Source organism: Chamaea fasciata, unplaced genomic scaffold (assembly GCF_029207755.1).
Source record: "Chamaea fasciata isolate MVZ Bird 193981 ecotype frontalis unplaced genomic scaffold, bChaFas1.0.hap1 SCAF_120, whole genome shotgun sequence".
NCBI classification, from domain to species: domain Eukaryota; kingdom Metazoa; phylum Chordata; class Aves; order Passeriformes; family Sylviidae; genus Chamaea; species Chamaea fasciata.
This window is the reverse complement of record NW_027094205.1, coordinates 65,451-91,713: the sequence shown is the minus strand read 5'-3', so window position 1 is coordinate 91,713 and position 26,263 is coordinate 65,451. Positions and strand designations below refer to the sequence as shown.

The window sequence follows — 26,263 nt, the reverse complement described above, 5'->3', positions numbered from 1 at the left end:
AGAGAAATCGTCTGGGTGGGAAATGGGTGTCTCGGTGTTTCTCAGGAGGAAATCTCCAATTACTAATACCTTTATGTGCTTCTCTGGTCGCACTGGTTCTAACGTGGGCAGGTGGTTAGGTCAGCTTTGCATCGTTGGCTTTGTCCTGGGTCCTGTCCGTTACTCATGTGCTCTTCAGTCTCCAAACCAGGAGCATCCTGGCTGTTATGTAGGGGCACTTCAGGAGATGGGGGAGGGTTCTTCCTTCTACCCTGAGCACAGAAATGCATCTGGTCTCCTTCATCTCAGGAGTTACTTATGTCAGTCACCCCGAGGTTACATTCTGGCTTACCTTCCTTTCGTGCAGTCTGAAGGCAGGCCGTCGCTCAGCCTGGGACAGCGTACAATACCTGGCATCGAACTCCCGTCCGTGTACCCGGATTCCGTGCTTCCTGCCGAACTCCTCTTTCAAAACTTGCTTGTCCAAGGAGATCTTACTGCTGGGCACACTTGCAGCTATGACATCCACCGCTGCCTTGGGGTTCTAAGGGGGACTTCCAGGTACTGGAACTCTTGCCCTGCCCTTTGCTCATTGACCCTATCCATCACTCCCACACAGGGCTGCTGATTATTCTCTCCCTCTCCCTCCTCGCACCCTCACTTTTAGTTTAAAGCCCTCCTAATGAGGTCAGCTATCCTACTGGCAGAAATATCTTTGTCCCGCTTAGTGAGGTGGAGCCCTGCTCTCCCAAGCAGATGCTGATCCAAAAACAGCGTCCCATGCTCATAGAACCCAGAACGCTGTTGCAAGCACCAGCTCCGCAGCCAATTATTTACCCGCATTATCAGTGCCTTTATCCTACAACACCTGCACGGCATCAAAAGCATCTGTGGTGGGTTGACCTTGCCTGGATGCCAGGTGCCCACAGAGCCATTCTATCACTCCCCCTTCTCAGCTTGACACAGAGAGAAAATAAGATGGAAAACAACTCACAGGGTGAGATGAGGCAGTTTACTAAAGGAAAAGAGAAAGTTTTTGCACGAAAAAGCAAACAGGAAAAACAAATATTATATCCTCTGGTTCCCATCAGCAAGCACTGTCCGACCACTTTCCAAGAAGCAGGGCTTCAGCACGCGTAGGGGTTGCTCCGAAAGGCAAACGCTGCAAATAACGCATGTGCTCCCTTCCCTCCCCCCCCCCCCCCCGCCCCCCCCCCTTCCCTCTCCTTAACTTAGCTTTTATTTCTGAGCTGAAGTCATATGGTACAGAATAGCCCTCTGGCCAGTTTGGCTCACCTGGTCTAGTGGTGTCTCCTCCTCGGATCTTGCCCACGCCCAGCCTACTGATGTGGGGCAGAATGTTGGAGAGACAGCGCTGATGCTGTGCCAACACTGCCCAGCAGTAGCCAAAACAGCGATGTGTTATCAACACCTTTCTAGATACAAATGCAAAGCATGGCACTGATGGCCGCTATGGGGAAAATGAACTCCATCTCAGCCACACCCAGTACAATCTCCACCCCTTACTTCACACCATTTCCATCATACTCAGATCGCACAGAATTTGATATATATATATATATGTCTATATATAGGTCTTCTAATTATTCCATTGTATTTGTCATGACTGGAATCCCTTCTTACCAACGCTTACAACTTAAACTCCATGCTCAAACCATCTTTATGCCCCACACACGTATACATTTTCATTAACTACCGTTCCCCTTCCTTTCAAAGACAGATATTAGTTTCCCATTTCGTGGGTTTCCTTCACCCCTCCAGGTGTTTAAAAAACAGGCCATGACTCGGGCTCCATTCCATCAAGATGGGTGCTCGGGACAGAAGCGACACACTCGATCGTTCGGCACCGACACCGGCCCTGCCTGGGCTATCGTCGCACTCTCCTCGCTCCTCGTAAAATTCACTCATCGTCGGTTCATGTCACTCCTGCTACTTTACTTCCTGCAACATACAATTTACACACAGATTATTTTCCCCCCAAGGTTAAATCTCCTTGAGGTACACACCGGGTCTCCCCATCCTTCTGCATTGCCCACCAAGTACACCCAGGCCCTTGAGCAAAGACAATCCCATTAATGGGTTTTCCTTTTCCCATGGGAGGAGGATTCCACACCGACCTCCTTAGCCACTTCCCTGTGTGTGGTGTGGGGACCTTATCTCCCCCCACAGTATGTAGGGGTTTTCTTTGGGCAGGACCAGTGCAGTGAGCAGATCTTCTGGTGTCAACCAGCCAAGTGGCTTCTGCTAAATTTGCATCCCAGTGCTTCCATGCCGCATGGCCTAACCCTCTTGGACATAGTCATCAGCAGTCCATCAGACCTCTCAATCTTTCCAGAGGCTTGTGGGTGATAAGGGATGTCACATGCACACTCAGTGCACGTTTCTTTGCCTAAGAGTTTATGAGGCTATTTCATAAATGAGACTCATTGATGACTTTCTTTCTGGGGTACCATGTCACCACAAAATATGTCTCTCAAGGCCTCAGAGAGCGTTTCGAGCAATGGTTAGCATGGTTCACAGGGTATTTTTCCAGCCAACCAGTAGTTGCCTCTACCATGATGAGTATGTAAGCTCTTGCCTTGGTGTGTTCATGGCAGTGGGCCAATACAGTCAATTTGCCAGGCCTCACCATATTTAAAACCCACTTTGGCCATCTATTCCGAGGAGATTTTACTCATGCGGCTCACTTGATTGCGGCACGTTTCACATTCATGGGTGACCTGTGCGATAGCCTCCGTGATCAGATCCACCCCTCGATCACAAGCTCATTTGTAGGTTGCATCTTTTCCTAGATGCCCTGATGTTTCATGGGCCCATCGGGCTGTAAAGAGTTCACACTTCTGCTCCCAGTCAAAGTCCACCTGAGCTATTTCAATTTTGGCAGCCTTATCTGGATGTTCATTGTTGTGATGTTCCTCAGTGGCGTGGCTTTTGGGCATGTAAGCATCTACGTGACGTTCCTTCAGAGCCATGTTTCCTATCCGTGCAGTGATGCCCTGCCACAACACAGCAGCCCAGATGGGTTTACCCCTGCACTCCCAATTGGCCTTCTTCCATTGCTGACGCCATCTTCATAGGGCATTAGCCACCATCCAGGAGTCAGTATAGAGACACAGTACAGGCCACTTTTCTTCTCCTTCAGCGGCCTCAACTATTCGTTGTGTGGGACTCCCCACAGCAGCTTCCCACCTCTGATGGTTTCCTACCACAAGGCAGGACCCATCAGAAAAGAGAGCATGGCCTCTTTCATCTCCTGATAACTCATTATATGGTGGTGCTTCTTGAGCACGAGTGACCTTTCAAAGAAATCCTCCAAAATCTCTGCCTGCTTTCATGGATTCTCGGGCAATTGGGTTTCCCCAGTCAAGCTCATTGTGTGATCAGTGCTTCCCATCCACTTACTCCATGTAGCACTGTTTGCCCGATGTGTCAAAGGGATGCTTCCTTTGAACATCTAGTGTAGCACAGGAAATTGCAGTGCCAAGAGGAGACACGCTTCTTTCCCAACAACTTCTGAGGATGCTCAAACCCCCTCATACGCTGCTAATATTTCTTTTTCAGCTGGAGTGTAGTGGGCCTTCTGATCCTCGATAACCCCGGCTCCAAAACCTTAATGGTCGACCTCGGGTTTCTCTTGATGTCCTTTGCCAGAAGCTCCAAGAGAGATCATGCTATCCAGCTGCAGTGTAGAGTAGATTTTGCAGGGCTGGTCCAGTCTGAACAGGCCCAAGAGCTACCACGCAAGCTACTTCCTCTTTGATCTGCTCAAAGGCCTGTTGTTGCTCAAGGCCCCATTCAAAATGGTTCTTCTGGGTCACTCGATAGAGGGGCCTCACAAGCTGACTATAACGTGGAATATGCGTTCTCCAAAACCCCAGGCGGCCTGCGAAAGCCTGTGTTTCCGTCTTCTTAGCTGGTGAAGACATAGTTGCTATCTTGCTAGCCACATCCATAGGCACATGACGGCAGCCATCCTGCCATTTGACGCCCAAGAACTGGATGTCCCGTGCAGGTCCCATGACCTTGCTTCTCTTTACGGCAAACCCAGCTTTCAGAACATTCTGAACTATTCTTTTTCCCTTCTCAAACACTCCTTCTGCCTCACTGCCCCACACAATGATGCCACAAACGTATTGTAGATGTTCAGGGGCATCACCCATTTCCAGTACGCTTTGGATCAGTCCATGAGAGATGGTAGGGCTGCGTTTCCACCCCCGGGGCAGTCGATTCCAGGTGTATTGGACAACCTGCCACATGAAAGCAAACTGTGGCCTGCACTCTGCTGCCAAAGGAATTGAGAAGAATGCATTGACAATGCCAAGTGCAGCATACCACCTGGCAGCCTTCGACTCCACTTCATATTAGAGCTCTAACATGTCCGGTACAGCAGCACTCAGTGAGGGCATTACTTCATTCGGGCCACAATGGCCTACGGGTATCCCTCCACCCTCCATCAGACATTTGCACTGGCCACATGGGACTACTAAAAGGTCAGTGAGTCTTGCTGATCGCTCCTTGGCTCTCCTTATCCGCCTTTTCTTTGTCACTTCTGGGGGCAATTACTGTAGCTGTTGTTGTTTGGGTCCCTAGCTCGGCCATAGTGTCCTCAAATGCAGTTTGGGTCCCTGCCTCAGCCACACTCCTCTGAGAGCACTGAACTGTGGCTCAAGGGGCACAGGCCAGGCCCCCGTACAGGGCGAGAAGCTGCTGGGTTTCATTGGGTCAGGCAAGGCACCCTTCTATCAGGTGACGCGTCAGTTTGCCAGGGTCCATTGCCTGTTCAGCTGTAAAGTCCCCGGCAATGGGAGGTGATAACCACTCTAGGAACCTGCCCAAATCCTTCCACACACACTGCCATCCAGCGACCAGCCGCTTCAGGGCACATTTCAATACCTCCTCACCTACAGTTTGTTTTGTCTTACACCAGGATGACACCAGATTCCACAAACCCCATAGTGTGCCAACAGTATTAGTTAATAGTATTAATAGCATTCAACAGCTTCACGTAAGGATGAACAAGGAATGCGGCAGCCTGCATTCTGAAACAATCTACATCAGTCCCAGATAGGGAGAGGGACAGGGATTCCCTCACTGTCCCCAGAAAATAGCTCCCCCAGCACAACAAAGCCATCAATGTCATAGCAAAGCACATGTTCCCAAACTCAACCAAACCAAGACATAAGAAGCGTACCTGACAAACTCCATGTCCCGCACAGGAGCTTGCTACTCAGTAACTAATATTACTATACCATGCAAGATATATAACTGCCGTTGTCTCAGCCCGCGTTAGGAACCAAAAAGGACTGGTGTGGGTTTATCTTGGCTAGATGCCAGGTGATCACCAAACAACTCTATCACTCCCCCTTCCCAGCTGGACAGGAGAGATGAAAAACAACTTGCAGATTGAGATAAGGCAGTTTACTAAAGCAAAAGTGAAAGTTTGTGCATGAACAAGGAGAGGGAAAAAAACCAAATTTATTGTCCAGTTTTGATCAGCAAGCACTGTCTAGCCGCTTCCCGGGAAGCAGGGCTTCCGCACATGTAGCAGTTTCTCCGGAAGGCAAACACTGTAAATAAGAAATGCCCCCCTTTCCCTCCTCCTCCTTTGCTTCGCTTTTATTTCTGAGCTGACGTCATATGGTGTGGAATATCCCTCTGGCCAGTTTGGGTCAGCTGTCCTGGTTGTGTCTCCTCCTAGGATCTTGCCCACCCCCAGCCTGACGGTGCTGGGGCAGAATGTTGCAGAGACAGCGCTGATGCTGTGCCAACACCGCTCAGCAGTAGCCAAAACACTGGTGTGTTATCAACACCTTTCTAGCTACCAATGCAAAGCACGGTGTGGGAAAATGACTGGGGACCCTGTGGACCGGTAACTGGGGATTCAATTAGAGGAAACTTAGGAGTTATATTAACATCCTTACAGGAGTTATAACAGTACGGGAATTATAGGGTAAATCACAGTTGCTGCTCCCCGGATGGAATGCAGTTGGCATGACTTGAAACCTATTCCGTGATGATTCCCCATACACACGCACCTGCTAAGGGGGATGGAATGGAGGGTGGAGCGGAGCGAAGGCCAGGCTCTGCAGAAATCCTTGCAGGGAAGGGAACTCGATGGGACTTTGCAGCTGATAAACCGCATACCACCTGTCAACCAGGGGAGATAGGGGAAGATGCTTTACTGCTGAGCCAGCAACTGTGGCGAAATCTCTCTCCTTAGATCAACTTGCTTCATTAAAGCCCAATAATAATATTAACGCACACCTCCATCCCAAAGTTACCCACCTCCAAAGTGCAACCACCCCTCACTGGGCATGCGCTCTATGTTCTTTTTGACCGTATCTTTAAAAGCAAAGCAAGAGAATTTTACACCAATCAGTAACAAAGGTATGTATTGACTAGAGTCACTCAAGCTCCACCTAAACACACAGAAATTGTATAAAAATAAGTCGAGAATGGGGAAAAGGTAGGGAAGACTCCATCATAGCTGCTGGGATCAGTTGATGGGCTGAACCTGTCTTCTCCCCCATAGAGATGCCTATTGGATAAGAATCATACTCTATGCATGCTGAACATTTTATTGGGGATTAGAGCTTGTCTGTATATTCCTTCAAACATATTTTTGCAATCAGACACTATCACCGACAATCTTCGAAACTTAACCTGTCACAATTTATATTAATAAAGAGTGTCATTCCACAAACTGCTAGTGTGAATCCTTGGCGGACGCTACCAGTCGCCAGCAGCAGGTAACACAATGGGTAAAGGGGAAGACCTGCTGAGGGGTCTCCCTTACACTGTTGGTGTGTTTCCCTAAGTCAGTCGAACCACCCTCTGATCCAGTAGGACTGCTCAGTGAAGGATCCTCCCAACGGGATGCTGACAGACTGGTCGGGCACAACGGTCTCGACTTTCCTGAAACACAGACAAATTAAACACTAAAGACTGAGTAAATCTCCCCACACTAGGGGTCGAGGAAGCCTCCCTTTTTCACGTGACACACGGCACTGTGAGAGCTGCTATGGGGAAATGAACTCCATCTTAGCAACACCCAAACCAGCATCACTGGGGCCTGATTCTCAGCTGTCCTCTGCTGCGGAAATTGCAGTTATAGAAGACGGATTGGTACCTGCCCTTCACTCAAATCAACATTCAGCCCCTAATTAATTTTCCTGTTCCTAAAATCTCTAAACCACCAACCCCCTTCTGCATGGAAGAATATGCCTTTTAGGCTTTATGATGTCAGACCTTGGCTGGCTGCCAGGGGCCCAACCAGCTGTTCTCTCACCACCCCTCCTCAATAGGACAGGAGGAGAAAATAAGATTAAAAAGTTCCTTCAGGACACAGCCACCTGCCAGATCTAAGGGCAGCAGGGAAATACCTGCCCCAGGCAGCGCTTTACCCTTTCTTAAATATGCTTACACAGGGGTGCCACCAGCTTTGCTGAGTTGCTCGGCTTTGGCTCTCAGGGAGTCTGGTGCCTAGCTGGTGAAAACTAGTTGTGTCTAGCGCAGAGCAGACCCTGGCCTCTTCTCACAGAGGCCATGCCTGCAGGCCACACTGTGTCCAGTTCTGGTCCCCAGAATTCAATAAAAAGAGGCAGACAGACTGGAGAGGGTCCCAAGGAGGGCCATGAAGATGCTCAAAGGGCTGGAGCACCTGCTTTTGTGATGCCTTTTCCGGCGATTCTTTAAGCGACCTAAAACACCCATTTGCACCAACTGGCATAGTCGGAGGGATGGCAAAAGATATCACTGAATACTTACAGAAGCAGGGAATAAGCCTAAGTCCTAAATACTCGGACAAATGGGCTCAGCATGATCCAAAAGCTGTGGAGGAACACCTAAAAGCAGCTAGGGGCTGCATGAAGGCTAGCAATGACAAAGGAAGTAGTTGCAAAATGTTAGGCACCTGCCTAGGCTCAGGGGGAACCTCCTCACAGTATTCTAGTACTTCAAGGGAGCCACATGGAGAAGATAAGGGACAACAGGCACAAGTTGCACCAGTCCCCATTGCTGGAGGCTTTCAAGATGCGATCGGGACAGGGTGCTAAATAATCTCATCTAGGCTCCCTTTCCCACAAAAGGCTGCACCAGATGATCTTGCGAAGTCCCTTCACACCTCGGCTGGTCTAGGATCCCACAATTCTACAGTGGATCTGGGTTTCATAAGCCTTGGCTCTCTTCGGTTTGGAGCTAAGTATCCACAACCTTGCCTGCGAGGTGTCCTGGGGCGACGTTGTGACGTTTGTATCCCCAGTTGTCTGTTGGGTCTCTGTTGGATATTACCCTGTGTGCCTTTGGTGTTGGGTCTGGGAGCAGCGGGAAGGGAGAGGCGCGCGGTTTGTTTTCAGAAACTTTCCCCCGCCGGCTGGCCTTGAGAGTCGGATTCAGCAACACACGGCAAGGGACGGAGAGATTTTTTTTTTCCTTCAGTAGTTAGTTAGGCAGTAGCTAGCAGAGGAGGAGAAGCTTCACTTTTTTTTCCTCTCCTCCTGTTTTTTTTTTTTATTATTTTCTTTTTCTTTTTTTTTTTTGTTTTCTCTTCATTTTTTTTCGTCTTCCCTTGGAACTGTTAAAATCTCTCTGGACTGAGGACTCGGGGGAGCGCCGTCGGGGCCCGCACCTGGAACCCACCAAGATCCATCCTGCGCAGCGTTTCTCAGTGCCAGAGGGACTGAGACAGAGCAACCACCTCCAGGAAGGACTTCTTTTCTAATCCTGTCATCTCTCCAGAGCGGCACGAAGTTCTTGTCATCTGGTATTGTCCAATTTATTGTGCTGGGGACTGCTTTGTCTGTTTAATAAACAGGGTTCTTTCCACTTGTCTCCGAGGAGGTTTTTTCTTCCCTGAACCGGTTGGGGGAGGGGAGGGAGGGCCCCCCTTAGGAGGTTTCCTCCCAAAAATCTGCCTTAAACTTCTGCAACTTTTCTGGCGCCCAAAAACGAGGGGCACGAGAGAGTGGAAAAAACCCTGTACTGATTGTGTTTCTGGCTGCAAGTACTCTGTATTGGTATAAAGCAGTCAGTAGCTATGTTGTTTAAATTCATGTCTCTTGGGGTGGGGGTCTTGATGTGTTTCGGGTCCTTAGGCTTCTTTGAGGTCCTAATACCTTTGTGGTCCTTAGGTTTATTTTCACATCCAGAAATAGCTCCGGTATTGTCCCTAATACGTAGTTTTTGCAGCAGAGGGACACAGATTAGAGTAGCTATTGGCCTTGGCTTGGTAATAACGATATGTAGGAAGTTTATAAAGGTTCTGGAATCTCTTCCTGGTATGTATGGTTCATGGTTACGGTTATTCACCCTGTTTGTTGGAGGAGGAGCAGGGGATGAAGCGTTGCAGTCTTTCGTTTCCTTCTTCTCCTCTAAATCTGTTACACCACAAATTGGAGAATGTTCAGTTTCCCCTAAGTGTCAGAGAGACCATCTTTCTGGTATTTAATCTGATAAGCTTCCTCTATACAGTCTGCAGCTTTTCTAGGATGAGGGCTGAGATTTCTAGAGGGGCTGATGAAACCCCTGACCCAGGAGTAGACCCAGACGTAGAAAATCCTGAGTGGTGTGGAGAATGGGAGGATATGGGCCAACTCCTGAAGGAATTTTCTGATCCTATAGTCTGGGACTTCCCACGTGAACAAATTCAGAATCCAGCCAAGGTGGGGAAATACCTGAAAGAGAAGTACCATGATGCCTCTAAAGGGGAAAAGATCATTGCAGTAAGCTGGGCCCTGGCACATGCTTATCGCACACTGCTAGATACTGTAGAGCAGCAGACAGAAGCAGGGCGGCAGGGATACAAATCAACAGCTACCCCAGTCACTCAGGCTGCAGCCAACACCCCAGTCATGAAGCCAGCAGCTAAATCAGAACCTGAGCCTGAGTCGGCAGCTAAATCGAACAGTAAACCTAAGCCCCTGGCAGTTGCTCCGGCAAAGAAGCACACACAGAAAACTGATCGACCAGTGGACGACGATGACCCAGGAGAAGGACCTTCACCAAAATCAGAAGCCAAAGCATCGGGGACAGGATCAGAAGCCAATATTGATTCTTTTTCCCTGAAGGACCTTCGGGGCCTAAGAAAGGACTACAGGCAACAACCTGATGAATCTATAATTAGTTGGTTAGTCCGTCTTTGGGATGCTGCAGGTGAGGCTACAATTCTGGACGGCACTGAAGCGAGGCATTTGGGATCCCTGTCACTTGATCCAGTCATCGACCAACAGATGATGAGAGAGGCTAATCCTCACAGTCTCTGGGTACGGGTCCTTGGAAGTGTGGCAGAAAGATACCTGTGTGCGGATGATCTCTGTATGCAACAAACCCAGTGGAAGACCATAGAACAAGGGATTCAACGCTTGAGAGAAATGGCAGTGGCAGAGATTGTCTTCTCAGATGTCATAAACACTAGGAACCCAGACTTGGTACCATGTACATCTGTGATGTGGCGAAAACTTATACGACTTGGGCCACAAGAAAACTCTTCTGCTTTAGCAGTAATGAAGCGGGAGGACACGGAGGAGACTGTGCTTGATATGGCAAAGAAGCTCCGGGCATATGCAGATGCTGTGCATGGCCCAACACATGCCAGAATCGCAGCTGTGGAAACACGTCTCCAGAAACTAGAAGATAAGATAGAGGAGAATCATAAGAAACTCAGGGAGGAGATTAGAGAGGACCTTCTCCAAATCTCGGCAGTACAGATCAGAGGTTCTGGTACCCAACGCAGGCGTTCCCCAGATAGGGAGAGAGGGTACACTCCACGAGCTGAGCTGTGGTTGTTTCCTGCGTGATTGTGGAGAAAACATGAAGAGATGGGATGGAAAATCTACTGCTGCTCTGGCACAACGGGTGCGTGAAGTGAAGGAAGGAAAAACTCAGAGAGGAAGTTCCACCAAAAGGGAAGCAGCTCCAGTTGCCCGTAGACAAACTGCCAGGTATGATGATGATGATGATGATGATGATGATGATGATGATGACATGTCTGACCCCCTTGAAGGAACCTCTAAGACATATGCCCAAGAAAAGAAGGATAACCAGGCTTAGAGGGGCCCTGCCTCTAGCCAGGTAGAGGCTAGGGAAAACCGTGTTTTTTGGACTGTGTGGATTCGTTGGCCTGGCACATCAGAACCACAGAAATATGAGGCCTTGGTTGACACTAGTGCACAGTGCACATTAATGCCATCAAGACACGTAGGGCCAGAATCTGTCTCTATCGCTGGTGTGACAGGGGGATCACAGGATTTTACTTTGGTGGAAGTAGATGTGAGCCTGACTGGAAATGAGTGGAAGAAACACCCTATTGTGACTGGCCCAGAGGCCCCATGCATTTTGGGCATAGACTACCTCCGAAGAGGGTATTTCAAAGACCCAAAGGGACTCAGGTGGGCATTTGGCATAGCGGCTGTAGTGACAGAGGGCATCCGGCAATTGAACACCCAGCCTGGACTGTCCAAGAATCCATCTACAGTAGGACTTCTGAAGGGGGAAGAGCAACAGGTACCAATTGCCACTTCGATAGTGCACCGCCGACAGTACAGAACAACTCGAGATGCTGTGATCCCCATCCATAAGATGATTCGAGAACTGGAGACCCAAGGGGTGGTCAGTAAAACCCACTCACCCTTCAATAGCCCCATCTGGCCTGTGCGAAAATCTGAAGGAGAATGGAGATTGACTGTGGAGTATCGTGCATTGAATGAAGTGACTCCACCGCTGAGCGCTGCTGTGCCAGACATGCTGGAACTCCAGTCATCTGGTATTGTCCAATTTATTGTGCTGGGGACTGCTTTGTCTGTTTAATAAACAGGGTTCTTTCCACTTCTCTCCGAGGAGGTGTTGGGGGTTAGGTTTGTTCCTTCTTTCTCTAAAGAATTTTTTTCCCCACAAGTTACCGAGGAGACCAAGTGTTGGATACTTGAGAGTACTTAACCAAAACAAAGACGTGGACAAAAGGTGGAAGGGGGAGATAACGCAGGTAAAAGACAAAGCTTGAGGTAGCTGCGTGCTTTTTCTTTTTTTCCAGCGTTCGGGGAGACGCGTGTCTGCCGCTCCTGGAGGAGCTCAGCCGCTGCAAAGCACGCCGAGCGGAGAACGGCTGTTGCTGGCTGGAGGAGTTTCACTGTGGCCAAAGGGATCCAGTCCTGGGAAATCTACTATCACCGGTTCGACCTGAATCCTGAGTTTTCTCTGCCACTCGCGGAAGCTGGGCCGCTTTCTGCCTCGCCTTCGGCTTCTTCGGCGCTGCTCCTCTTGCTGCAGCGTGACCCTGCACCCCCTGCGCTGCCGGGACATCCTGCCCCTGCCTGCCGGGACACCCTGCCATCCCAGCTACCAGCCCGGGACTTTTCCACTGTTTCAGCTTGGTGCTCTGAGGATCCTGCAGGGACACTGAAACCAAACTGCCCTGGGTTTTGTGAAACAAAGCCCTCAAGGTTCTTGGTACTGTTGTCGTTTGTCATTAATGCTGTAGTTGTTTGGTGGGGGGGGGGAGGTTTTTTTTGTGTTTGTTTGCTTTGTATTACATACTAGTAAAGAACTGCTAATCCTATTTCCCAAATCTTTGCCAAAGAGCCTCTGATTGTAATTTTACCTAGCAGATACCTGTCTTCCTAAATCAAGACAGATTTTGGCGCCCAAGTGTGGGGCTTGAGGGCACTGAGAAAAGAAAAGGGAAGAGAAATAGCAGTTCTTAACTAACCTAGTACTTTCTTTTGTGTGCGTTGGATATAAAAACCTCATTAGGCTGCATCATGTGGTCTAACTTAGGGTGGCATGTGGTTGTGGCTGTATTCCTTCCATTTGAAGGCCCTTATCTAAACATGGGCCCTATAACTAAGGCTACTGTGACTGTCATCCAGTTTATTTTATGGCTTAATAAGGTGAAGAACTCATGGATTTTTAATTTCCTCTGGAAGGCAGGCACATGGATTCAGGGCTATCGTACACTAACTGTGTGTTTTTGGAGTTACTTTAACAATGGTACCTACTGTGAGGAAATGACACCGGGGGAAGTTTCTTTTTCCCAACCCTTTACCCATCTCTTTGGGTCTGCCCCACCAGTTTTTGAAGGGTTTAAATCCTCTCTGAATGCTAATGATATCATACAATGGCTGGTGCTGCTAATATGCATATTCTATTTAGCATTCAGAGATAAGGGAAGATTGACCTGGATAACCACCCTGATACCTACCCCACAGAATAGGGATGATACCCCAGAGCCTGACTCTGCCCCACAGTCTGCCTCAGAAAGGACCCACCCGGATTGGGTTGAGGTTCTGGTAAAAGAGATACATGAGATGGGCCAGATGCTGAGGGAGTACATTTCCCCAGCTCATGAAAAACCCTCCCCCTGCCCCGAGAAGGCGGAGACTGATGGTGCAGCAGTGGAACCCACAGATGTTACAACTGTCCAGGTTCCAGCTGAACCACAAGGGCAGCCACAGCCAGCAGCAGTCGCCCCTGTGGAAACAAGGAAGTGTAAAGTGAAATCGTCAGATCCTGGTATTAAGGATAAGAAAGGAGGGTCCTCACAGTCCACAGAAGAGCCACAGGTTGAGATCATCACTGAGTCCCTGACATATGAAAGTCTACGTAATCTGCAAAAATATATTGCACGACGAGGACGTGAGGCTTATACAGCCTGGCTACTTCAAGTCTGGGACCTTATGGGTACAGGTGTGCAACTGGATAGTGCTGAAGCAAGGAATTTGGGACCCTTGACCCAGGACTCAGGTATAAATCAGGTATTTGTAAGAGAGCAAAGGCCCCTTCCCCTTTGGGAACGACTTCTAATGAGTGTGAGAGAGAGATTTGTCCACAGAGACAGAATGCAAGAGCACAACAATAGAATGCGATGGAAGACCCTTGAGGAAGGAATCCAACAGTTGAGAGAAGTGGCAGTATTGGAAGTACTTTTTGGGAGGACCGGACAGCATGATAATGACCCCAACAAGGTTAAATGCACAGGGCACATGTTGTGGAATCTGGCAACTCATGGACCATCCCAATACGCCACATTCATCGCAACAATTAATGCCGAGGATAACCGAGAGACAGTGGGTTCTGTTGCCAACAAGCTCAGAAATTATGAAAGTATGATCAGTGGCCCAATGCAGGCTCATGTCTCTGCAGTGGTGAAGGAACTCAAAGAGGAGATGAGGGAAATAAGAGAGGAGATGAGAAGGAACAGTTCCCATGTAGCACCAGTGCGAGTCACAGGCCCCAGAATCAGAGCCCAACATCCCCCAGCGAGAGAGAGAGGGTACACCCCTCGAGCTGACCTGTGGTTTTATCTGCGGGACCATGGGGAGGACATGGGAGCGTGGCATGGGAAACCTACTTCTGTCCTGGCAGCACGGGTACGTGAGCTCAAGGAGAGAAACGCTAACAGAGGGAGTTCCACTAGAATGAAGGTAGCCTCAGCCTCTCATGAGCAAGCTGCCAGGTATTACGGAGGTGGGAATGCTGTGTCAGATTCCCTCGAAGGAACCTCTACCATGTATGTCCAAGAAGGGAATAATAACCAGTGCTAGAGGGGCCCTGCCTCTAGCCAGGAAGAGGCACGGGAAAATCGGGTTTTTTGGACTGTGTGGATTCGATGGCCTGGCACATCAGAGCCACAAAAATATGAAGCTTTAGTAGATACTGGGTCGCAGTGTACTCTAATGCCATCAGGACATGTGGGGGCAGAACCGATTTCCATTGCCGGGGTGACGGGGGGATCACAGGAACTGACTCTGGTTGAAGCCGAGGTGAGCCTGACCGGGAAGGAGTGGCAGAAACTTCCGATTGTGACCGGCCCAGAGGCTCCATGTATTCTGGGCATAGACTTCCTCAGGAATGGATATTATAAAGACCCTAAAGGACTCAGATGGGCTTTTGGAATAGCTGCTGTGGAGACAGAGAACATTAAGCAGTTGAACACCTTGCCGGGACTATCAGAGAACCCATCTGCAGTGGGACTCCTGAAGGTAGAAGAACAACAAGTACCTGTTGCCACCTCGACAGTGCACCGTCGGCAGTATCGGACAAATCGGGACGCCGTGATCCCCATCCACAACATGATCCGTGAGCTGGAGAGCCAAGGGGTGGTCAGCAAAACCCACTCACCCTTCAACAGCCCCATCTGGCCTGTGCGCAAGTCTGATGGAGAATGGAGACTGACTGTGGACTATTGTGCATTGAATGAAGTGACTCCACCGCTGAGCGCTGCTGTGCCGGACATGCTGGAACTTCAGTACGAGCTGGAGTCCAAGGCAGCGAGGTGGTATGCCACTATTGACATTGCCAATGCATTTTTCTCCATTCCTCTGGCTGCAGAATGCAGGCCTCAGTTTGCTTTCACCTGGAGGGGCGTGCAGTACACCTGGAACCGGCTGCCCCAGGGGTGGAAACACAGCCCCACCATCTGCCATGGGCTGATCCAGGCTGCACTGGAGAAAGGTGAGGCTCCGGAACATCTACAGTACATTGATGACATCATTGTGTGGGGAAAGACTGCAGCTGAAGTGTTCGAGAAAGGAGAGAGAATCATCCAGATTTTGCTGAAAGCCGGGTTTGCCATCAAGAAGAGCAAAGTCAAGGGACCTGCCAGAGAGATCCAGTTCCTGGGAGTAAAGTGGCAAGATGGACGGCGGCAGATCCCCACTGAGGTCATTGATAAGATCACAGCAATGTCTCCACCGACCAGCAAAAAGGAAACACAAGCTTTCCTAGGAGCCATAGGTTTTTGGAGGATGCACATTCCTGAGTACAGTCAGATCGTGAGCCCTCTCTACCTGGTTACCCGCAAGAAAAACAATTTCCACTGGGGCCCTGAACAGCAACAAGCCTTTGCCCAGATCAAGCAGGAGATTGCTCATGCAGTAGCCCTTGGCCCAGTCAGGACGGGACCAGATGTGAAGAATGTGCTTTATTCTGCAGCCGGGAACAACGGTTTGTCCTGGAGCCTTTGGCAGAAGGTGCCAGGGGAGAGCCGAGGCCGACGACTGGGATTCTGGAGTCGAAGTTACAGAGGATCTGAAGCCAACTACACTCCCACAGAGAAGGAGATCTTGGCCGCCTATGAAGGAGTTCAAGCCGCCTCAGAAGTGATTGGCACAGAAGCACAACTCCTCTTGGCACCCCGACTACCAGTGCTGGGGTGGATGTTTAAAGGAAAGGCTCCCTCCACGCACCATGCCACCGATGCCACATGGAGCAAATGGACTGCCCTCATCACACAGCGTGCCCGTATTGGAAACCCAAATCGCCCTGGGATTTTGGAGATAATTACAAACTGGCCGGAAGGAGAAAACTTCGGTTTCACGGACGAAGAGGAGCAGGTACAAGTGACACGAGCTGAAGAAGCTCCTCCATACAACCAACTGCCAGCAGAAGAAACACACTACGCTCTCTTCACTGACGGTTCCTGTCGCATCGTGGGAATGAACCGTAAGTGGAAAGCAGCCGTATGGAGCCCCACACGACAGGTTGCAGAAGCCACTGAAGGAGAAGGGGGATCAAGTCAGCTTGCTGAACTCAAAGCTGTTCAATTAGCCCTTGACATTGCTGAAAGAGAGAAGTGGCCAAAGCTCTACCTCTACACTGATTCGTGGATGGTAGCCAATGCTCTGTGGGGCTGGCTGGAAAGGTGGAAAAAGGCCAACTGGCAGCGTAGAGGAAAACCAATCTGGGCTGCTGATGAATGGAAGGACGTTGCCACTCGTGTAGAGAAGCTGCCTGTGAAAGTCCGCCATGTAGATGCCCATGTTCCCAAGAGTCGGGCTAATGAGGAACACCAAAACAACAAGCAGGTAGATCAGGCTGCCAAGATAGAAGTGTCAAAGATAGATTTAGATTGGCAACACAAGGGAGAGTTGTTCCTAGCCCGATGGGCCCATGATGCCTCGGGTCATCAGGGCAGAGATGCCACCTATAAGTGGGCCCGAGACCGAGGGGTGGATTTAACCATGGACAGTATTTCTCAGGTTATCCATGACTGTGAGACATGTGCTGCAATCAAGCAAGCCAAGCGGGTGAAGCCCTTATGGTATGGTGGGCGGTGGTCCTAATATAAATATGGGGAAGCCTGGCAGATTGACTACATCACCCTTCCCCAAACCCGCCAGGGCAAGCGTTATGTGCTAACCATAGTGGAAGCCACCACTGGATGGTTGGAGACCTACCCTGTGCCTCATGCTACTGCCCGGAACACCATCCTGGGCCTGGAAAAACAAGTCCTGTGGAGACATGGCACCCCTGAGAGAATCGAGTCGGACAATGGGACTCATTTCAAGAATAGTCTTATAAGCACCTGGGCTAGAGAACATGGCATTGAGTGGGTGTACCATATTCCTTATCATGCACCAGCGGCCGGGAAAGTTGAACGGTGCAATGGCCTGCTTAAAACTACCTTGAAAGCACTGGGTGGGGGAACCTTTAAGAATTGGGATACTAATTTAGCAAAGGCCACCTGGTTGGTGAACACTCGAGGTTCCACCAACCGAGCAGGTCCTGCCCAATCTGAGCCCTTGCAAAAGACAGACGGAGATAAGGTTCCAGTGGTACACATGAGAGGTATGCTGGGAAAAACTGTTTGGATTAATCCTGCCTCCAGCAAAGACAATCCCATCCGTGGGGTTGTCTTCGCTCAGGGACCAGGTTGCACCTGGTGGGTGATGCAAAAGGATGGAGAGACCCGATGCATACCTCAAGGGGACCTTGTTTTGGGGTGAACTACCCATGACAATGTGGCTGTATCCATATTTGCATATATATATGTATTTTTAACAGTTAAAAACTCAATGTAATATGTTGGTATGGGAAAAAAATTCGGGGTGGATAATGTTGGGGGTTAGGTTTGTTCCTTCTTTCTCTAAAGAATTTTTTTCCCCACAAGTTACCAAGGAGACCAAGTGTTGGATACTTGAGAGTACTTAACCGAAACAAAGAGGTGGACAAAAGGTGGAAGGGGGAGATAACGCAGGTAAAAGACAAAGCTTGAGGCAGCTGCGGGCTTTTTCTTTTTTTCCGGCGTTCGGGGAGACGCGTGTCTGCCGCTCCTCGAGGAGCTCAGCCGCCGCAAAGCACGCCGAGCGGAGAATGGCTGTTGCTGGCTGGAGGAGTTTCACTGTGGCCAAAGGGATCCAGTCCTGGGAAATCTACTATCACCGGTTCGACCTGAATCCTGAGTTTTCTCTGCCACTCGCGGAAGCTGGGCTGCTTTCTGCCTCGCCTTCGGCTTCTTCGGCGCTGCTCCTCTTGCTGCAGCGTGACCCTGCACCCCCTGCGCTGCCGGGACATCCTGCCCCTGCCTGCCGGGACACCCTGCCATCCCAGCTACCAGCCCGGGACATTTCCACTGTTTCAGCTTGGTGCTCTGAGGATCCTGCAGGGACACTGAAACCAAACTGCCCTGGGTTTTGTGAAACAAAGCCCTCAAGGTTCTTGGTACTGTTGTCGTTTGTCATTAATGCTGTAGTTGTTTGGTGGGGGGGGGGAGGTTTTTTTTGTGTTTGTTTGCTTTGTATTACATACTAGTAAAGAACTGCTATTCCTATTTCCCAAATCTTTGCCAAAGAGCCTCTGATTGTAATTTTACCTAGCAGATACCTGTCTTCCTAAACCAAGACAGGAGGTTTTTTCTTCCCTGAACCGGTTGGGGGAGGGGAGGGAGGGCCCCCCTTAGGAGGTTTCCTCCCAAAAATCTGCCTTAAACTTCCACAGAGGCGAGACATAAAATTCCACCAGGTGCCAGAGACTTCTAAAACCTATGGCAATCACCCCGCATGCTGGTTTAAATGTAAACCGTCAGGAGAAATGAACCCCACACATCTGCCTCAGGAGAGATTACAGGTCGGAGTTACAATTTACTAAACAGTTTACAATAAATACAATGATACAGAGAGAACTGGTTTTAACCCACAAAGTCAGAGTATAAACTGGCACCCTGCTGGTCAGAGCGATGGTCACAGTCCTATCAAGCGGTGGGCACAGTCCTGTTGAAGTAATGGTGGCAGTCCTGTTGAAGCTTTGCTCCTCCTTCGGATCTGTCGAGTGGTGGTGCCCAAAGTCCCCAAACCCAAAGATTATATAGATGCTCAGGTTCAGGTGGGAATGCTCAGTACCTCCCCCCGGATAGGGAGTTTCACAGCGGAGGAATGCAATACTGTGAGTCATGGGATATTTTGGGAGTCTTTGATGGTCTAAGTCACTGCAGCTGCCTATGATCCTAGTGCCATGGAGTCCATTATGGCCCCTTAGCAGAGATGACCCCTCGGGCTGGGTGGGAATGTGCTGGTGCTTCCCCAGAGGGGAGTTATCACGGCTGAGTCATTTGTGTGAGGAAACACTATCCTGCCTCACAGGGTTTGCCTCTTTTTCCTTATCTCATTTAACACCCATCTTGTAGCCTGAGGTGTTGGGTGTGCACTGGGCAGCTACTGCAATGATCCATCGTTAGCAGTTCATCAGGAATGACATAGAGGGTGGGACAATACAGTTTGCTTACGTGTACATAGTGCTAAACTGGCACCCTACTCCTGTAACCAGGACACCCAGGTCCAACAGGAGGTGGATGCTTCCAACACGGTGCACCATGGTGAATCCACCCTTGGAAAGCATGCATGTAGCCTCGAACACAGTATCTTCTACAGTTTTAGCAACAGCCTACATGGGCTTTCTGTACGTTGGTCTACCACTGCCAAAGAGCTAAGACTTTGCTTGCTACAAGACGCGAGAGACTGCTAAAGGCTTCCAGCTTCACGCTTCAAACAAACAGGCAAATCACCATCTATCTCTGAAATGCTCTTATCTGGCTGAAACATTCCACATGCATTCTGGGGAGACACCCTTTGAACATGCAGAAGTACTTCCCCTCAGTAAGACACGAAAGACGGAGGTGATATCCCCATGACAAATCTTTATTGTGCAACTGCTGCTCAAAGCTTTTATTACCTTCCACAGACACACGGCAAAAACAAAAAAAAAAAAAAAAAAATTACACATCAAAAGCCGCTAGACTGATGGGCAACAGACGAAATCCATTCAGTGACGATTTGTACACGTGCAGCAACTCTTGCGGTGCCAAAATCTTAGCCAGGCGGCCAGCCCAACTGACGGCCACCCAGAATGGGTAAATGTATGCGATAGACACACTGCCCACCCTCGGGCCCTTCATCCACAACCATCCGGAATCCATTGGTCAGGCCCAGGTGAGCAACACACATCTCGCCAACAATCATTACATGCCCAAGAAGCTGGAGAAGGAAGTACAAACCCATAAATTAAAAAAAAAAAATAAAAAGAATAAAGGAACACATAAAGAGGGGAAAGGGCAGGAAGGGAAGGAACGAGAGCAGAGAACCACCCAGAGAAAGAGGCTAGCCAACTCCTAGCAGTTCAACCCTTGCGTGTCAAATTAATGTCCGTCCGACCTCTAGCAACTAAAGCTTTCCAAGCAAAGCTACAAAGACCAATTATGCACGCTATAGGGGCAAAAGAGAGCTTGGCAATTTTTCTCAAGCTAGACAGCAAAGGACTACAAAACAGCCACAGAAGCTGACACTGTCTCCGGGTTAAAGCCCCCGTTGTGTCTTCAGGCAACAGAACCAATCCTGCAGGAAAATAAACTTTAGGCGGCCTTTTGCATGGGTGTACAAAGTCTTTGAACATGGCTTTCATAGCTAAAAGCAAAACATCCAGCACCTCTCAACCAGCTTTGCCCTTCCTTGCCCCGGACCTGCCAAAAACCCCAAGCCCTCTTCGCCATGTTAGAAGTACTACTACTCTGACTCTAAACCACTACAGTAAGAACCAGACTGCACTCCAAAACAACACTGCATTTTGCACCAGAAGTACATGCCCAGGGATCAGCACTGCTTTATAGCACTGCTTTTAGTCAAAAAAAGCTCAACTCCATTACAAGCTAGAGGCAAGAGATGATAGCGCCAGAAAACCCAAAGTAGCCTACTGTGCCCTATCAAGGGGGAAAGGGGGGATGGGAAAGAGTCTAGTAAATGAGGAACTATCTACAGGTACAGTTAAGCATACAGAAAACTCCCACAGTACTTACAGATTCACCAGAATCTCCTGCTGCAGACAACTCGATAATTGGCTCCTTAGGCATGACTAGGAAAAGCGTCGCGTCTAGGGGCAAACGATCATGGAACGCACGGCACTGGAGGAAGAGTAAACAGTTAAAACAAAACCGGCTTCAGAGAAAGGTAATAGCTTCTGCAAACCCATCTGCCCCGCTGAACTCCTACAGAAGCAGATTACCAGATACCCCAAACACAAGCCAGAACATTGATTTTTCTTCCATGATTATTATGCTTTCTAAACCCAAAATACAGTAGATTTACAGAACCCCCTCCAGAAGTGGGATTCCTCATGCAAGACCATGGGGGAAGGAGACAGGCCACTACTTGCGATTAACAATCTCCAGTATGGTTCAGTTCGGGCTGATTCTTTCCTAAGCAGTTTTTCTATTGGATGTGGTCCACGCAGAGACTGGAGACAAATGGCTTAACTGAATCAGCAAAAACTTTAGTGACTGGAAGAGCAGCGGCCATTCATTCCCCACAGGACAGGGAGCTCAAGTATCGAACACACGCATAAGGACAGGAAGCCTGCAAGTGCAGAGGACGAGTCTGTCTTCCATACTGCATGCAAACCCTACCTTCAAAAGCAGAAGGAATCCCTAACTGCTAACTTTCAGCGTTTTAATAACTAAATCATATGGGATATTACCTTAAACTTAACATCGCATAGGCAACGGCTGCATTGTTTTCCCCCCGGTCTAAGCAGCTCACTCAAGTTCCCAGCACCAGCATCCGTGAGCCTTGCAAGCATGCCTGTTATCACGGTCTTACTTCCCCACAGAAACGAGTTCTGGAAAGCTACTGCAGCCTGCAGGATGACCACTTTGTAATTTTTGTTTGTTTGTTTGTTTGTTTTTAACTACAGAAAGACGCAATTCCTTGCCCCCATAATCCAGTTTGGGGCTTCAGAACCGAAGCCTAGCACAGCCAAGCTGCGAAACCCCATCGATGCCGTTAGGAGACACATTGAGACCAAGTTACCGCCGGAGGTCCTTCTCTACGCGCGCACACGACACGGTGGGGGTGGGATGCGAGGCGAGTCCGGACAACACCAGCAACCCAGTACGCCCGCGGCAGCCGGAAGGCTGCGGGTGGGGCACAGAACAAGCTATGGGGATGGTGCAGTAGAGAGCGCCACAACCCAGAGACGCCCCGTCCGTCCCGCGCCCCTGCACCCACCCACCCGCAGCATGAGCGCCGCCGCACGCCCTGCCGCGCGCCCGGTGTCCTCGGCTCAGATGCCCGCAAGCGCGGGAGGAGGGGGACGGGAAGAGGAACCGCGCACAGAGAGCAAAGGCGCGGCTACCTCCTCGTCCTCGTCGCTGACGATACCAGAGAAACGCCTTGCCGATGAACTTTCCGAAGACGGGAGTGGCGCCACCAGGGCGAGAGGCCAGCACCCCGACACTCTCCTCAGCCAAGGACAACGCCCGTGTCCGCCCCGACACTTCCTCCACTAAGCCGGGCCCTCCGCGGCGCCCATTGGGCGGCCGGATCGTGGCCCGCGTCTCGATTTGCTGTCTCGCCTGTCTTTTTCGCTTTTGCCCGCCCCCTTGGCGGGTCCGCCCTCGTCGACCTGGTGCCCGCGGGGCGCGGAGGGATCTGCCCCGTGTAGTGCTGCGACCCTGAGGGCGGGCCACGAGGTCGCAGAAGAGGCTGTAGTAGCTACAAGTACTATTTCTTGTTGTTTGTTACCGCATCAAGTGCACCCCAAAGGTGCCTGTGCCTTTTTGGTGCTGCTCCCTCCAGTCAAATGACTGCTTTGGCCAGGGCAGGGCAGGGCAGGCCTGGCCTTAACTTCTCAGGACATTTTGAAAAACCAACAGCACTGTCTCTACGCTGTTTGCTGAAAGCCCCACTTCCACTGCAGACGTTTCTAAGCTGCACGTCTCCTGGAAGCAAATAAAATACAAAGCGTGCACTCGGCACTGCTGGCTTGAGGGCTCAAGATAGTAGGATTTGCGTTAAGCTGGATAGGAGGATTGTAGAAAAATAGGCAGTGCCCTCAAAGCTGCCCAAGGGTGGTCTGTGGTGCCCTGCAGCCCCAGGGACAGCGAGCACCTTGAATGGCCCACACAACTGTCTTGTAACATATATAAACCCTGCTTTCCTCTATATTGGGCTAAGGATATCCTTGGCCGCCTTTGCGGCAAGGGCACGTTGTCCTATTTTGCAAAGCTGCTTTCCAGCCGATCGACCTCCAGCATGTGCTGGTGCATGGGGTTGTGCCTCCCCAGGTGCAGGACTTGTGTATCCACAGGTTCCTCGGGTGGTCTCAAAACAGACCGTTTCCTTTGATGGAAGGGACTTTGTTCCCCAAGTCCCTGCCTTGAGGTTCAGGGTCTCAAGAGGTTTGGTAACCGTGCCAGTGAAAACAGAGGAAAATGACTCGCCGGGTACCACAGCCTTCTCCATGTTGCTGGCCACTAGACCCCCTGGCTTATTTATCAGTGGAGGGGACTGTGGGTTGCGTACGCTTTCTTTAGTCCTATTTTCTGACCAACGCACCTGTGGAAGCCCATCTTATGATTCTTTACATCCCCTTTCCAACTCAACTCCAGTTTTGCCTTAGCTTTTCTGATCCCATCCCCACAGACCTGGGTGGCATTTTTAGATTCGTCCCAGAATGCGTGTCCCTGCTTCCACTACCTATGCATTTCCACTTTGTGCTTCGGCTCAACCAGAAGAGAAGGCCGTTACTCTGCCACGCTCCTCTCCTGCCTAACTTGCCTGATTTCTTATGTCGACCTCATCTTCTTAATCTGGTGGCCTATAGTAGATACCAACCACAAGGTTTCCTTTGTTGGCTTGTGTGAGATGATGACCACGGAGCCAGGAAAGGGCTAAGGCTTACGATATATGGCCTAAACCGTGTACCCTCCACGTTATCTTTCCTGATGAAGATCCACATAGCTGACGTCAAGAAATGACAATATGGCTGGAGGAGGAGTTCATGGGCAGCTAGGATAGTCGTCTTTTGGCTCTGATGAATGGCAGGAAATGGAAAGGAGTCTCAAGAGCGCAACTTTGAAGGAAACTAAGGCCAAAAAAGTAACCTTTGCCTGATTAAGGGTCATTTAAGTATTAAAATGCACACTCATGCATATGCTAATAAGCTTACTGAAGTACATGCTACCACATATATGATTATATTACTCAGCTCTCCAATTAGATCATGCTGTACGTAAGGAGGAGAAGATTGGGCTGTATATAAGGAGGGTAGGAATTTCAGCTAGGGAGCAGGAATTCCCAAGAGATGTCGGAGACAGTCGCCGGTCTGTTCTATTCTCCCTCCTCCAAAGTGGGGACGCTCTCTTGGGAAGCTTCTGCATACCATTGCTATTATTAGTATTGCATGGCTTAGCATGATGTTACTAGAGTTCTACCACATCTAGTGCATTTCTCAATGGCAGTCCCAAATCTCTATTTCTGTAACTTCAGAAAACCACTCTATTCCTGAATCTGCGCTCGCAAAGGTCCTTAGAGAAGGCAACCAGACTCACAGTGCTGAATTGGTTGTAATCGGAAATTAGGTCTAACCCCACCCAGTCCCTCTGATCTCTGAGGACCAGCTGGAACGCAAGGGGCTTTATTTTCTGCCAAATTTCTTACTCTTAACGCAACAGCGTGGCCTCTAATTTTCACCCATAAGCTCTCAACCTGTTCATCGCTGCCTTTCAAAGACCGCTCTGTACAGGAAATCCCTCTTATTTTTGGCTTACATAGAGGGCCACCTCCGCCTCTCTTTCCTTCTGACCACTTTATAGCCATTGATTGCGGAGCTCCAGTCATGGAGTTGTCCCAGCACATCTTTACTGTCGTGATTACATTGTTAGCTTTCCGGCTGCACAGTGCTTTCCAGCTCCTCTTTCTTATGCATACTGCATGCATTGGTACAGAGGCACTTCCGCTGGGCTGTTGACTGCGTCACTTTCTTGGACAAGGATCAAGCCCCAATTCCTTTGCAGCATTTCTCAAGTATTCCCCTCTTGGTTCCTAACGCATCACCAGCCCCAGGCTCTTCCCTGTTGCTCAAAACTCCATCGTCTTTCCCCGCTGAGTCTCATTTAAAGCCCTCCTTGTAAGTCTAACCAGCTAACTGGCCAAGACGATCTTGCCCCACTTGGTCGCGTGAATCCCATCAGCTCCCAACAGACCCGGCTTCTTAAAGGTAGATCCATGACCATAGAAGCCAAAACCTTGAGTATGGCACCAGCTACGCAGCCCGGCATTCAGCTCTTTGGTCCGTCTCCTCCTTCCTGGACCCCTTCCTCAGACCAGACACCAAAAGAGGAGACCAGCACCTGTGCTCCCCATCCTTTTAACATCGCTCCTACAGACTTAATAGACTCCTGGGAGGGTTCTAAGTTGCCTCATCAGACCCTACAGAGAAGAGTAGGAGCAGATGATGATCTCTAGGGTTCACCAGCCTCAGCAGCCTCTCAGTGACACCACGAATGCGAGCTCCTGGTAGGCAGCAGAGTTCTCTAGAGAAATCGTCTGGGTGGGAAATGGGTGTCTTGGTGTTTCTCAGGAGGAAATCTCCAATTACTAATACCTTTATGTGCTTCTCTGGTCGCACTGGTTCTAACGTGGGCAGGTGGTTAGGTCAGCTTTGCATCGTTGGCTTTGTCCTGGGTCCTGTCCGTTACTCATGTGCTCTTCAGTCTCCAAACCAGGAGCATCCTGGCTGTTATGTAGGGGCACTTCAGGAGATGGGGGAGGGTTCTTCCTTCTACCCTGAGCACAGAAATGCATCTGGTCTCCTTCATCTCAGGAGTTACTTATGTCAGTCACCCCGAGGTTACATTCTGGCTTACCTTCCTTTCGTGCAGTCTGAAGGCAGGCCGTCGCTCAGCCTGGGACAGCGTACAATACCTGGCATCGAACTCCCGTCCGTGTACCCGGATTCCGTGCTTCCTGCCGAACTCCTCTTTCAAAACTTGCTTGTCCAAGGAGATCTTACTGCTGGGCACACTTGCAGCTATGACATCCACCGCTGCCTTGGGGTTCTAAGGGGGACTTCCAGGTACTGGAACTCTTGCCCTGCCCTTTGCTCATTGACCCTATCCATCACTCCCACACAGGGCTGCTGATTATTCTCTCCCTCTCCCTCCTCGCACCCTCACTTTTAGTTTAAAGCCCTCCTAATGAGGTCAGCTATCCTACTGGCAGAAATA

General features: G+C 49.9%; 1 long non-coding RNA gene across 1 annotated transcript; it reads right to left on the bottom strand.

Moving 5' to 3' along the window:
- Positions 1 to 1,196: 1,196 nt before the first annotated feature.
- Positions 1,197 to 21,145, bottom strand: LOC136304548 (uncharacterized). Its single transcript, XR_010724650.1, has 4 exons — positions 21,056 to 21,145; positions 6,797 to 6,915; positions 6,036 to 6,147; positions 1,197 to 1,941 (listed from the first exon to the last, which is right to left on the bottom strand). It is a non-coding gene; the product is annotated as an uncharacterized lncRNA (long non-coding RNA).
- Positions 21,146 to 26,263: the final 5,118 nt, after the last annotated feature.